Here is a 14,810-nt window from a genome sequence, read left to right as displayed (position 1 = left end):
TCCCTTTTTTTTTTTTTTTTTACAGGGCGGAGATTATTTCCATTCATGGAACAAAAAAAAGGGGGGTGGGAGCAAAAAAGAGAGTGAACAGAAACAGACTGTACGACGGATTTCTCACCGATGATATTGACATTGATCTATTCGTCTAACAAGAGACGGGTCTGATCGCATTAGTTTTTATTTTTCTTCAATTCAACAACTTGAATTGATTTCATCTGCTCCTGAAAAAAAAGACATTTGTTAAAGACCCTGGAACTTGGATTGATCCAAAGAAACCTGGAATGTGTATCGTCAATGGCTCGTTGGATGTACAGTATGTCTGCACTATTTTGTAGACCTTCGATTTATGGTAAGTCAATTTCAAAATAACCGATAAGAGCCACAAGGTTGCGAAAGAAGCCAGCAACAAGGCAAAAATCCGTGGCCCACATGTGGTCTGACTACAACGTGCGTGAAAAAAATATAACCGCACGACATAGTGGAATGAGGGGGGGAATCGTGTCCCGCAACCTCGCACACGATCTTCTACTTTGATCGGCTTAGGTTTTTGGAGCACGTTCACCCCAAGTCCCCCCCCTCCCTCTTAGATATGTTATTCTTCGCCATCTTTCCAATCTCTTGCATCACTTGTTTTCAAGAGGAGCCAACTGGATGGAAACAAACAAATCACGTGACGAGATTGATGCTTTTGATGTTGTGAGTTTGTGTTGCGTGGCTGTGTGTTTGTCGCTATCGGGTTCAAGTGTCCGTTTGAATTTGTTGGACAACAAAAGGAGTAGAACAGATGACAAACACTCGTGAAACGGACGCAGGAAAAGTGGGTGGACTTTACATGGTTGAAAGGCTTCACAGTTGGACTGGATCGAATCAGACAATCGCAATTTGGTGTGTCGATTCAGTTTCTCGAGTACTTATCTACATCCTGTTAAAGTATCATTCACCCACTCTTTTTCGATAACACAAGAAGGTTCCAATAAAAGAGAGGTGACAAGCATCAGATCAAAGACGACGAGAAGTTGGTGGTTCTCCGATGTCTTCAAATCAAAGGGCACAAGTAAAAAATTAAAAAAAAAGAGAAGTGCAAAGAGAAGAGGCGAACACAAAAAAAGAGAACGTAACTGAGAATAAACTTTGCCGAATGTGTGAACTGTGAGTGGGACAGAGCACTCGACTTGGAACGAAGTTTTAGCTGACGAATCAAAAATAATCTGTCTGCATTGCAGACGAAAGACTTTACCGGCATCAAATCAAAAATAATCGAAAGCGGAAAGAGGGACACCACAGAAGGTGAACGTCCTTCCCGCATAACATTCTAATGGGTTTGCAAACTTTTAATAAGGCAATCCATCATTTCGCTACAGGGGGAATCCCCCTTGCAGTGGTTTTAAATTTCCTATCCATTTTGTCCTTTGGCGGTAGAGTAAAGAGCTTTTCAAGTGTATAGGAAGTTGCGAGTTTATTATTTCGAACGTTCCCTATCAGTCGAATGAGAAAACGACAATCGGATATCAACGTCAATGATTTCCCTGTCAAACGAAATAAAAGACACACACACTAGGAGAGATCCGGATTCACTTCCGCCTAGTTTTGCGAAGGCCTTTTTTTCAAAATTGACTGAGCAGCCAATGACATTACGAAATATTGCCCTCTATGTACAGGGTCACGGTCGGATTGTTGCTGCAGGCCGTCCTGCAAAATGGATCGAACCTTCTGGAGGACCCTGCTGTACAAGAGTTTCGTGATTGACTGCACACTTTTGTCCGTGTTTTCCATTACGAGTCAGTGGTACGGATCGAATGGCAATATTTTTCTTTAGGAAGGGGGGGGGGGGCCCTTGAGATCTTTTTGTTCTTTTCCAACACGAAAAGAAGTGGGTTTCGTAGGTATTATTTATTTTTTTATTTTGTACCGTATCCTCTGCATAGTCCAACGGATTTTTGCCTGCAGCTATTGCTATAGCGCATATTATGCCGAAGGTAAGAGAAAAATACAGCCCCCCCTGTACTTTCTCTTGTTGAAGCGACCCCCCTCTACTCTGTTTTGCGGTCTCCTCTCGTCGTCCTTTCGTGTGTGTGTTGTTGTTTGGGTGTAGATTGTTTTTCCTTGCTTCTCTTTCGTGGTGAAAACTAGCAATCTGATAATGAGACCGAAAGATTGCCAAAGTTTTTGCCTTCTAGCGAGGATCCAATGATGTGGCTCTCACCTTCACTGGCTGATGTTTTTCTTCCTCTTTTCCATATGATTTTTGTCTGTGTGCTTTTAACTTTTCCCCCTGCTGATGCTTCGCTGGCTTGAAGGGGCCTCCCCCCCCCAAAAAAAAAAAATACAAGAGAAGCCTTTAGGCCTCTCTCTCTGTATTTAGTGTCTTCCATTAAAGTTGGAAGGTATAAGCACCTGGAATTTCCGGTCTCTCATGGACTCGTTTTTATATACACACTGATTATATTGCTCCGAGTTTCTCATTCTTTATATTTGTGTGTGTGTGTTGAGGAATGGTTACATTCCGTGTAGTCTTTGCATTTTACTGTGTACTACCTCCTCCGCTCGTCTCGTATTATTTATTCCCGTGTCCTCTTCGTTCTTTTTCTGTTCGTTCACGGCGCTAATTCTATTGTGATTGCCTGGTCCAACGGCGCTGCAATTTGATGTTGACGACAAACGCGATGACGACAGCGGAGAGATCTAAAAAAAAAATAAAAAAGAAGAAGAACAAGAACTTTACGGGAATTTAAAAAAAAAAAAGACCTCATTTTGTGCGTATGTCTTTTTTTTTTATCGGGTTCGAGTCATTAAAAAAATATTTTTTTTTTTTAACTTTATTCAGCCTTTATTCTTTGAACACCGAATGGAACCAATTACGTAGTGCGGGAAAGAAAAAAAAAGAGACGCAACACTCGTGAAATTTGATTATCCTTGATGTAACCATTTTCTTTTTCTTTCAACCGGGATCTCAGGCAGTAAAAGAAGAAAATAATAAAGAACGAGCAATCGTCCCCCTACTCTATTGAGCTTTGATCGTTTCAAATTATGAACGGGGTGAACAGTTGAAAATTGAACGCCCACAAAAAAAAAAGAAAAGAAAAAGGGAACCGAGAGAAAGAGAGAAAAGGTTCGAACGGATGGAACATCAGCGGGCGTCATTTAAACGATATACATAAATTTATCGTACGGTTTCCCTTTACAACAACAGACAGCCCGCATCCTGGCCGCGACCGAGAGCTTCTACACATAATTTTTATATCTAGTATAGACGTGAAATGAATACACAGCTCTATTTGTGTGTGTGTGTGTGTGTGATAACGCAATCTGAAGAGAATCCCTCTTTTTAAATAAAATAAAAAAGGGGGAACAAAAATTGTTGAAGGGACGAAGAGGAAGATGGTTTTTGTGCTTGAGCTACAATATTTATATACGTAATTCTATACAGCATGTCCGTATATGCAGCAGCCAGCAAAAATAAAAAGAGAACCGTGGACGTTGCCTTAGGGATGACAGGTGGTACTCGGGACGACGATGAAGAACACAGTTTCCCCTCTCTGCTGAAGAACTAGGTGCAAGAAGAAGAAGTTGGGAGAGACTAGAGAGATACCCCAACACCGCCGTGCCTGGGCCTTTATTATTAAAGACGAGAAGAGGAGAAAGAAAAAGGTAAAATCCAAAATCAAAATGAAAATATCCAACTATGTCAAGATTGGCCATGGAAACGCCTCGGCTAAAGGCACACCTCCTTATTTTCTTTGGAAATAGGTTTGTCGTACTTTGCATTGATGACTTGGCTTCTTTTGCGATGCGCTATACGACTGGAACAACAACACACACACACACACAAAAAGCGAGAAGAAGCTGAAGAACACTAGAGCGGAGCCCTTTTTACTCTCTCGGTTCTATTGTTTCCCTTATTCTTTTGTTTATTTTTTAAATATTTTTTAACCCTCATTCCAAAATGAAGAAAACCTGAAATATGTTTTGCTTCTATTTTGACTGAAGCTCTTCTTTTTTTTCTTTTCTAACCTGTCCCTTCCACGTGTCGAGCTGCTGGAGTGCACGAGTTTGCGGCGTTCGTGCTCTTTTTATTTTTTAACGTTTTATTTAAAAAGAAATTGTTTTTCTTCTTCTTGAGGTGCTGACCACAACGCCAAATAAAGAAGAAGAAATAATTCGAAATTGCTTAGATTTTATTTTTTTATTGTTTTCTTTTTTGGCCGGTCGTCTCCGATGTCGCCGCAACTCGTCGTCTCCGGTGAAGGTTAGAAGATCAGGCAGTTCTTTTTATTTTTATTTCTTTTATTATTATGATTTTTTTTCTTTTCTTTTCTCATTAATATCTAGAGGACACGAAGAGGAACAGATAAAGAGATAAAAATGCTTGTATCGGTATGTTGAAAGGGAGAAATATATATTTAAAAAAAAAAAATTCTTTTTTAGAGCCCTCGAAAAGTCGAACTTGAGGATGTGGTCACACCGAGAGAGCGCAGCTGGTAGGTATATATGCGGGGTAGTACACTGTGTGGGGGGAGGGGGTCTTGTGTGTAGGCTTTTAATGGCTCACGGCTCCGCGTAGAACTTGTGCGCGCCGCACTCACATTCGTGGGGAATTGGGAAATTTTTGTTTCGTGTTTCCATGTTAAAATTGGAGGAAAAAAAAAAAAAAAGGCAATAGTTAAGACTTTGGGCTGGTCTGTGGAGGAGGTGCCGGGGTTAGAAAGGTCGTCGAGCGAAAAAACAAAAAAAATGCTAACAGTCTGTGTTTATACCCACACAGACCAAAAAGACCTCACAGGAATCCTTGAGGCGCCGCCTGAAAGACGAACCTCTTTTCAAAAAATTCAAAAAAACAAAAATTATTTGGTGTTGTTGACGTTGGCTGTTAATACGTAAAGCCTCCTATTCATTTTTCTTACCTTTAAAATGAATCTATTTCCGTAGATTTCTGGTGGTTTGAAGTTTTCCTGGCCGAGTCCAACGACCGATAGATGATGACCTTGTTACAATACATTTCCACGCTCGTCAAGACGTCAGTCACTTTCCGACAAGTCCGAAAAATGGAACACGGGCAAATGACCTTTCTTATCTTATTCTACGACCAAGACACAGTTCTATTTTAGCTTGTAGCAAACGAAAAAGTTTGCATTTCTTCTCTCCAGATCCAATCAGAATATAAGCCCTGCTCACCGATTGTGGGTGGTACGAAAGGTATATATACACATATAAGGTTGAAAGGTTGAAAAGGCAGTATATATAGTACGTGTGGTACAGTCTAGTGGCACGCCAGTGCGTATAGGAGGAGGACCTACACCAGTCGAGACCTCACATGCAGTTGAAGGCATAAAAACAGACGAGGGCAAAAGGCAGAGCCGCCCTATACATCGCCGACTCACACAGCCTAATTTTGCCCTTATTTAGATATTCACATCTGATTATGGCCAGCAGCTTTGTCTGCGCCTCCAAACACGAAACTACACCGATGATTGCATAATTACACGTTAAAAAAATAATAAATGAAAATGAGAATTTTTCTTTCAAACAGGACAATAAAAAGACATTTTTTTTTTGTTTGTTTAAATGTAGAGCCAAGAAAATATAATATCTATGGGCTCGCACATCGGACAGAGTGAATCGATCTTTTCGAGCGTCGATTCGAAGCCATATGTAAAAAAAAAAAGGGGGAGGAATAGTAGGATCCCCGTTGGTATATGTCCGTTCATGCCCAAGTCAATGGAGGACGAGGAGGTTACTTCAAAAAAGCGCTTCTTTCTATTCCCCTCTTCTTCTTTGATTTACCGCAGCTGATTACCATGAAAAGTCGGCTCGGCCGAACGCCCGGTCCACTGGATCACGACTTGCAACGGGGCGAACAAGAGTAAAGAAGCCCGAAGTTGATGGAGGAAGGGAAAAAAAAACGAAATATGAACAAGAAAGAAAGTGGATTTGGTACGAAAAACGAACGGGACAACCGCAATTCCATTTCTTTTCAACTGCAATGGCCAGCACAAAAGCAGAGAGCCATCCCCCCCTTTCTTTTTGTGTGTGTGTAGTGGGCTCATTTGCATCACAATCGAAGTCGATGCTCGGGTGGTATTATCAGCATTTTGAGAACACGCTGAGCTCGAAGAGCGAAAAAAAAAAAAAAATAGGCAGAACAAGAAAAATTCAAAGAAATTTCTTTTTTTTTTTTTTTTGTTTAAAAACCAGTATGGTTTCTGCCTCCTATTTTTCCACATTTTTTCCTATTTATTTTTTTTGGGAAAAAGTATGCATGGTATGCACCTTCTATATATAGGCCAAAAGGTATAATTTCCACTGGATTTGTACCTGTGTACAAGTGGTGCCTCAATGGTTGGGCATTCCTTCTTTTTCCTTGATGGATCCCTGTAGTCCTACTATACACAAAAATGGACAATGGTTTGTTCTTAAAGTCGACACAGGGAAATAAAAACTTACAACAACAACAAAAAAAAAACTCGAAAATTGGTATTTTCCTTTTAATCCTCGTTTGAACAACGCACCTAAAATCGCTGGGCTCAATGCAAACTTCTCGAAAAATGTAATGCAGCGCTCACCGGATTATAAAAATCCTTGTTTATATCTCAACTTGCACATCCATTTTTTGTGTGATATGCCCAACTCTCGATTGAAAAGCACCAGCTACCAGGAAAATAATAATAACAAACACACTATCCGACATTTTTTTCGTTATTATTCCTCGATTTCGGCATGAAGAGAGGACTGAGCTTCGTGTAATGTTCATTACGCACACTCGAGAGGACGTGTTATTTTCTGAAATCGAGAAAGAACAAAAAATGGAGGCACGTTTTCAAGGACACTGAAAACTAAAACCAGTTGGTACCGGTGCTTGATGTAAAAAAGGAGAGGGGGACTCCTGTTCCCGGAATTCACGCAGCTGTAATCTCGAATGAAAAGCAGCAGTAAAATAAATAAAAACAAAAAATCCCTTATTGCTAGCCACCGCTGGCGGATTGCGGGAACGAGAAAGAGCCACTTATTATTATCTTTTCAGTGGCTCGTCTACGGCCCTCACTTTATACTCATTCATCGTATATTGTTGAAATATTCGACAAATGCAGCTCTACATTCACGCGCGTATTTGCGTTGAATACGTGATCGCGCTGGATACCAATTCAGAGGATCACTCGACGTGGGGATGTATACATATTTCCCAACTTTAACTTTCGGCAAACATTTCGGCTGTGTGTACACGAAAGATGTGGGGTGGGAGAACGTGCGGGGACTTTTCGTGGCGTTGTTATCGACTTGCCGGTTTCTATACGGCCGTTCGTCGTGCCTCCACAGCAAACAAGTCCAGCAAACACAACACACTATGCTCACTTAGATGATACCGTGTGCCAGTGTTGTTTGAACATGGCCACCTTTTCGTTGCCCGCTCGCCATAAAGTCCTCCCTCACACGTTTTGTGGCCAGCCAAACGGAATTTTGAATATTGACTGAGTGGTGCCGATAAGTGTGCCAAGTTCAACGCTAAAGTCCCGACACCGGCCACTTGTGAACGTTGTCGGAAGTGATCTCAAAGTTAGACGGAGCATCACGTAGAGAAAAGAGCTGCATGCCAAATTGGCAACGTTTCTTTTCATGGATGACAGAGATTTTCTAGAGGAAAAGATGGGATGTTTCCAGAGGGGGGAAAACAAAAATGGCGAACGTTGATGTGAAATGGCGTTGCGGGAGAATGAAAATATTTGTTCTTTTAAACGAAAAGGAAAAGGAGTTTAGTGTTATTTTTTTTTCTTTAAAGAATTCGGCATTGAGCCATAACTGAAACAGAAAAGGCTGTGCGAGATTGTTCCATCTCATTCCATTTCTAGAATCTCTGCTTGGGTTGTCGTCGCTCACGAAAGTGTTTCACTTTTGCCGATGGCCTTCGTCCGTTTCGCATGGGGTTTCCCTTTAAAATAAAAAAAAATGCCATTCCACAGATGATAGCCTCGTTCGTTCTCTATATCAGATTGGATACAATGTGAAAGAAAAGCACATTCGTTTTTGCAATCAAACTGATAAGAATTTTCATTAGCGGCCCAATGAACGAAGATTACTTCGACACTCTGTCACTGTTGGAATGCGACGTTCACCGCAAACACTTCCTACCTTAAAGCCACCAAAATAATGATAAAAAAATTTAAAAAGAAAAAGAAAAGACGATCGCTAAATGTCAAGGCAACTGAGAAAAAAACAAAAACCAAACTTGAAATTCTTCAAGCTCCAATTACTTTGCCGGAGAGTTCCTTGGCCATTTCGGTTGACAGACTTATATCACCCCGCCTCACTATTATGCCTTGACACTGGAACAATGCTCCCATTCCGATCGAGGCGCTACATCTCTTTAGGCGCAATCTTTTACACAAAAAGATGTCGCTTTTTTTGTTTGGTTTTTTTACTGCCTCCTTGAAGAGGAGCGCTTTGAACGAAGGGGACAACCTGCGTAAACGACGACCTCGCTCCGATCTCCTAAATGTCTCAACAAGACCCGAAAAAGAAAAAAAAAACTCTGGGCGTGAATGTCGTTTGCCTTTCAATTTGTTGTTGCCTCTCCCGAAAGGCTTGGGAAACCATTTTTTTTCAAAATCAATTCGGATAAGCGGCCAATAAAAATATTCAAGCGGAGAAACAAGAAAGCGATAGGCAATCGTTTCTTGTTGCTATCTACACTTGGGTAGCTGCCTAAGGCCAGCTTCTTTTCTCGTTGCAAAGTCAACAGCAGTTGACTCGCAAAAAGTATGCGCTGATAAAGTTTGACTGCTACTTTGTTTTCCCAACTTTTCTTACTTTTTATTGTGAAAACAAAATACGACTTTGGACCGAATAAAAAAAGACACAAGGTATAGCATAACTTGCTTTCTTTTGATTCAAGGACAGCCTGCTCGGCGGTGCACGCTTCACGAACTCTGGTTTGTACAGTACCGCATCTGCCGATAAGCTGTATCACAAACGTAAATCTTTCTCCACCCAAAGCCGACTTTTTTTTGTCTGCTTTGTTTCGCTATTTCTCTTGTTGTGTCGTTGCTTTGACTGCATATGTTTACGAGCTAAAAAAAAAGAACTAGGGAGAGTTGTGTAAGAGATGGCCGCCGCTCTAGGTGACAGAACGCTTGCATAGTACCTATACAACATAAAACATAAAAAGCAACAGAAACGCTTTCCTATATACTGTATAGATGTGATATATATATAGCCGTACCCAGCGCTCCTGTTTTGTTTTTCACACCTACTTGTATTTATAACAAGAAAAGAGGCTGAAGACAAACAACACTTGTGTCACGTAAGCATTGTCTCTTTCTTTTTGTGTGTTTCATTTTTTGTTTTGTTTTAACGTCAATGTTTCCGCTATTCTCCATTCGTCTTTCGTCACCTCCGGGAGTGGCAATGCCAAAATAAAAAGAGAAAAAAACAAACAAATACAAACTGAGATAGCCGTTAAAGAATTGCGGATATATATCTTTTGTTTGAATAAGAAAAGGGAATATTTCAAAATTGGTATGTAGATAAGGCTCTCCAAAATGGTGGGGTGTCCTCATTAAACTAGCAGACGATTAATTTTATCGCTGACTTTGCAATAGTTCAACAGTCTCGCCTTTTTTTTAAATCTACAGTCAGCAGCACGTGATTCATGCTCTAAACATTATTTATACTTTATTTGCACGGAGGATGATATCATCATCCACGGGTCATGATTGACGTTTGCACTCATTTGACTTCTTCCGAGATAATGCGCCATATAAGATAATATTTTTTTAAAAAAAGGTTAAAAACGAAAAAAATGTATGGACGGAGAATTTGTGTGGGAGAAAAACGTGACCAACGCCAGGTGAGAAAATGAAACAAAAAAAGAATGGGCTTTTTATCGTTTTTGAAACGATTTTCTTTTTAATTGCTAGTGCCATGCTGATGTCGCAAGTATAGACATCGAACGTCATGACGCAATGAAACGATCCCGGTTTTTCTATCTTCTCTCTCTATCCTCTCTATATGTAGCAAGTCAAATAGCTACGCATTATTACATAGCGTCGGTGACATTCACCGTCAGCACAGCAACTCTAAGAAAAAGATAAAAAGAAAACGAGCAAGAGAGAAAAAACCCGTTTTCATTTTAGTCCCTTTTCGAAATCGAACAAGTTCTTGACAAGTTGACGATTCGTGTCGGGTTGCACGACGACAGGATTGTGTGCGGTTGTTGACGCAAATCACGATGCTTTTTTGTGTTGTTAGGGCGAGTGACACATGGAATGAAATATTCATGCTCAGCGGGGGCAAAGAATAACGAATAGAAATAATGAGCTAGAATTCTACCAGTAGCAGTTTTGCGAACTGAGCTCTTCGGTGATCAGATTTGGTGAAACTTAATCAATTTTAGAGTTATGATTAAAATGATGTCGTCATCTAATTTGACGATTCCATTTCTAACGTCCTACCGTCAAAACTACAAGTCTCTGTTCAAAATGAACCTGATTTTCTTGATCCTCGTTCAATTTATAGTAGAAATCAAGTGTTTTTAGCTCAAGTTGGAATTTGACCAAAAATCGCAAAAGTGGGAAGGCTATACCCTTTGCTGTTTTTCAAAATCTCTGAAAATGGGCCATGTCTCAGAATTGAACAAAACTAACCCATTTTGATCGAAATTCAACGAGGATTTTGAATATCAGGTCAGATTTGGCAAAACCCAATCTATTTTAGAGTTATGAATAAAATGATGTCATCAACTAATTTGACTATTTCCATTTCAAACGTCCAACCATCGAAACTACAAGTCTCCTTTAAAAAAGAACCCCATTTTCTTTATCCTCGTTTAATTTTGTGTTGTTAGGGCGAGTGACACATGGAATGAAATATTCATGCTCAGCGGGGGCAAAGAATAACAAATAGAAATAATGAGCTAAAATTCTACCAGTAGCAGTTTTGCGAATTGAGCTCCTCGGTGCGGTTCCGATTGAAACGAATCAGCCACAATAATCAGCAGGCTTCAACGTTCGTTTTTTTTAAATTATTCTGCAATTGTTAATGAAGCTGCGCGCAGTAAATAGATTATCTCCGAATTCCAGAACTGAATTTTTAATTTTGTTCCGATACACAGTGCATTAAAATTCAATCACCGATTTAATCTGGTCACGACTTGTTTGTCCATTTACCAGTTTGGCTGGTTAGTTGATTGCCCAGGCGCATGTAACGTTCAAAGAGGATTACTTTCAAATAAATTACATGTTGTTGATCGCGTGTCGTATATCCCAGCGTCGCTCGAGATAATAATGAGTCGTCGGTGTACGCGCACACAAAACGACACGACAACAGACGCATAGAGAAATGAAACATGCACTAAAGAAAAGAGGGGAAATATGTCGCCGAATGTACACACAGTTTGCGTCCTTTTCATATTATAGGTAGATCCTTCTTTTCTGCATCATCATGTGTACAGCTGGCGATTTTTTAAAATGAAGAACTGAAGGTAAACACAAACACAAAATGACGTCAATATCGACCGGTTTTGTTGTTTATTGCCGTTTTTTATCAAGTCCCGTGTTTTCGGCAGTTTTATCTCTACATTTCCCTTTTTTTTTCTCCATTTATTTAATAACTTTTTTTTTTTTTTTTATAATAATTTCGTCATGTTCCTGTATGGAGCAAAGTGAAACGATCGTCGTCAACCCACTAAATGTATGTTACCGCGGTCGGTGACGACTTTTGTATTAAATATCGTCGTAATAAAACGAAAAATCTAACCAATGCGTGGTCAGTCGAGTGGGGATATATATTTTTTAATGTTTCCCTTCTATTCTTCTCTCCCCCCCCCCTACACACTGTATAGACTTTTTTTTTCTTCCTTAAAAAAAAAAGAAAGAAATTACCAGACAAAATCAAGAGCCCAAGACAAAGTAATCAATTAAAAAAGAAAATTTCCTTTATTTTTCTTGTTCCTGTCGTTAAAATAAAATGAAAAAGAATTCCATCTTTCAGCCATTAAAAATAGGAACACGTACTTATATAGAACTAACATAGTATAGAGAGATAACGCGCTATGTGCTGTATTACCGTCTTTTTTAGAACATAATTAGCGAGAGTGGCTGGATATTTTATTGCATCGTACTTTATGTACGCGGTAAGACATGTTTCACATGGCCCATCGGTACACACATACACACAGATGGCCGTCACTCGATCCACTTGCACGGCTATATCGTACACACACAACATTCGCTCTCGTGTGTGTGCGTAGCCCACAGAAACAATTCGTGCGTGTTGCTAAGCAGCAAATTATGACAGGATGACAGTGATTGGATGACATTTCTAGGAGAATTCAAACTGACGTTTTGTTTCGAATTTCTCTAAGAAAATGGGAATGCTAACTTCGAGTGAGATGAAAACTTGAAGAAAATTGTTTTTTTTTTTTTAAACACGTTTCCAAGACGATTTCTGGTTTCAATTAAGTTCCGAAACAACATTTCGGGGTAACATCGATGTGACGTCATCGTTCAGGTTGTGTTGGGCCATTTCCGTTTGAATTTCCTTTCCCTTATCTACCAAAGACGACTTTATAGCTCTTAGATACCAACACGAATAGACAGAGAGAGAGAGGGCACGTCAACATTTTCTCATCCAAATAGCGCGAGCGTCCTGGATCTTATGTTGACGTCAGCCCACCCCCCCAAAAAAATAAATGTTTGTGTTTGTTTTTATTTGTATAATCTTTTGTAGTTTTCGTTGCTCTCCTAATAGTAAATTCTTCCGTTTTTGTTTGTTTCAACTCTCTTTTTCTTGGTTCATTCCTTCCATCATTCCATTCGGTTAGAATCTTCTTTTATAAAATTGCAGCGCAGAAAAATCTTGCGCTTTTTTCTTTGTCCCTGGAAAAAGAAAAGTTTTTTTTTCCTTTTTTCATTTGATTGATTGAATCGATATGCTCCAATGTGTTTGGGTGTGTGTCTCTACGTGTGTGCATGTGTGTGTGCCTAATGTGGAATTCCGTGGAAAACTGTAAATTGCATCCGCCAGTCTATTTCCAGACGAGGCCCCATTTCCAGTGACGGCAGAGGGTGGGAAAAAGGCAGAGAATCCAGGGGAATTGGAGTTGCAAGAAGAACAGAGATTTTCAAGCTTGCAGCTATAAAGGGAAGGGAATTGGCCAAAACAAGGTTTTCGCCCTTTCGTACCCGCTTTCCTCTTCAAGCCAATTGCCTCCAGCAGCATCCGCCAGCATCCAACTGGAGAAATGTGCTGATGCGGATGCAGAGCGAGAAAATCAACTTCCCTTCCAGTTCCCCTGGACGATTTTCAGCTCCCGGCAATCCGATAACGACACTGATTTTTTTTATTATTTTTAAAAGGGGGAAAGAAAAATTGAATTTTAAAATAATCAAGGAAGATGGACGGGTATAAAAGCTCTCAAATCGATTTCTATTCCATGTTTCGATTTTTTTTTTGGGGGTGGAGGGGCGATGTCTGAATTACCATGGCAATTTGAAATGCGGAACCCATGAAACACACACGTTTTGGTGGGCTGCATCGAACGCGAGTCGTTTGAAAATGAAACTGACTGCCATCATTTTGCCTGCAAAAGAAACGCGATTAATCTCACCGGATTCTAATTCAATTGTTTCCTTACTGAGCTACCATATACCACACCGTCCCTCTCTTTCCCCCCCTTTCCAATGCCATTATTATTGATCGCAACCGCTTCTTGCTTCTATTCCACATTGGCCGTCTCCAAGAAGTCGCTATGGTTCGAAAGACCACCGATCGATCCTGCTACGTTACTGGATGCTGCTGCCCACAGTTTATATTTATACCTCCAACCGAGAAACATATAAGATTACCCATCATCTACACGCAGTCTACCTTTAACTACGATAATCAGCATTCGCTGGAATGACGCGTGGAATTTTATTGTGCATATATTGAATACGGGGACGCAGAGTAAATACCAAATGATATGTCCGTTTTTATCGGACTAGGTCTCCCCCCTTATTTTGTGTGTGCTGTGCTTCAATTGCGTCACACTCTTCTTTTTGGTTTAAGTACTGACACATCTGTCCCTCTGTGTAATAAAACATTTTGTATTTTATCTCTTCTCCGTATACGTATAATTCAAGTGGTAGCCCCCGTTTTCTGTCGTGGATAGAGGAGCACAAGGATTTTTATTGTTCAAAACGTTATACTTTTTGTAGTACTTGATGAAATAGATTTTATTTATTTTCCTGAAGATTCTCATCTACCCTTCTCTTTTATTTTTTTCAATCATTGGGTTTTCCAACAGCTTGGCTCCGATAGAACCGTAAGTGGCCGACAGAATGCTGTTGAATTTCTTTTTTAGCACAAGATGAAAAGGGAGAAGAGTTGTTTCAGTTTGATTATTTTTTTTTTTTTTTAGAAGGGGGGGAGATTTTTATTTTTTAGAGACTGGGTTCATTGGGACGGTGGAGGTGAAAGAGACGATAGCGTATAGAGAGAATACGGTCATGTTGGCCGTTAGCTATCTTCTTCTGTAAACAGCCGAAAGCGGCAGGTGGTGGAGGTCAGCTGGTTGCTTGGCAAAAGGCTCTTTTTTATTTTTTAAATAGAAAATTTAGTAAAAAGAAATGGAGTCAAGGCGAAATGAATCGAAAAGAGAGATGAAGAAAAACTTGAAAGATGAAAATGAGATAGGCAGGATGACAGGAAAATGGAACGACATGCACCGAGTCATTGGATACAAAAACCACGTCATCTTTTTTTGGATAAAAAATTTGCTCGACTTCATCTCTGTCCTTTTTTTATTCCCCCCCCCCTCCCTCCTAGAAGAAAAAAGAAAT

At 40.0% G+C, this 14,810-nt stretch overlaps 2 long non-coding RNA genes across 2 annotated transcripts; one reads left to right on the top strand and one right to left on the bottom strand.

Moving 5' to 3' along the window:
• The first annotated feature begins 494 nt into the window (after nucleotides 1–494).
• Nucleotides 495–3,004, top strand: LOC123470402. Its single transcript, XR_006644063.1, has 2 exons — nucleotides 495–2,753; nucleotides 2,825–3,004. It is a non-coding gene; the product is annotated as an uncharacterized LOC123470402 (long non-coding RNA).
• LOC123470401 lies at nucleotides 2,777–11,974 on the bottom strand. The gene is made up of 3 exons (XR_006644062.1): nucleotides 4,902–11,974; nucleotides 3,759–4,813; nucleotides 2,777–3,611 (listed from the first exon to the last, which is right to left on the bottom strand). It is a non-coding gene; the product is annotated as an uncharacterized LOC123470401 (long non-coding RNA).
• Between the last annotated feature and the right edge of the window lie 2,836 nt (nucleotides 11,975–14,810).

The sequence above is a fragment of the Daphnia magna genome, linkage group LG3 (genome assembly GCF_020631705.1).
Source record: "Daphnia magna isolate NIES linkage group LG3, ASM2063170v1.1, whole genome shotgun sequence".
NCBI classification, from domain to species: Eukaryota; Metazoa; Arthropoda; class Branchiopoda; order Diplostraca; family Daphniidae; genus Daphnia; species Daphnia magna.
The sequence above is the reverse complement of the archived record's forward strand: the minus strand, read 5'-3'. Positions and strand labels throughout refer to the sequence as shown.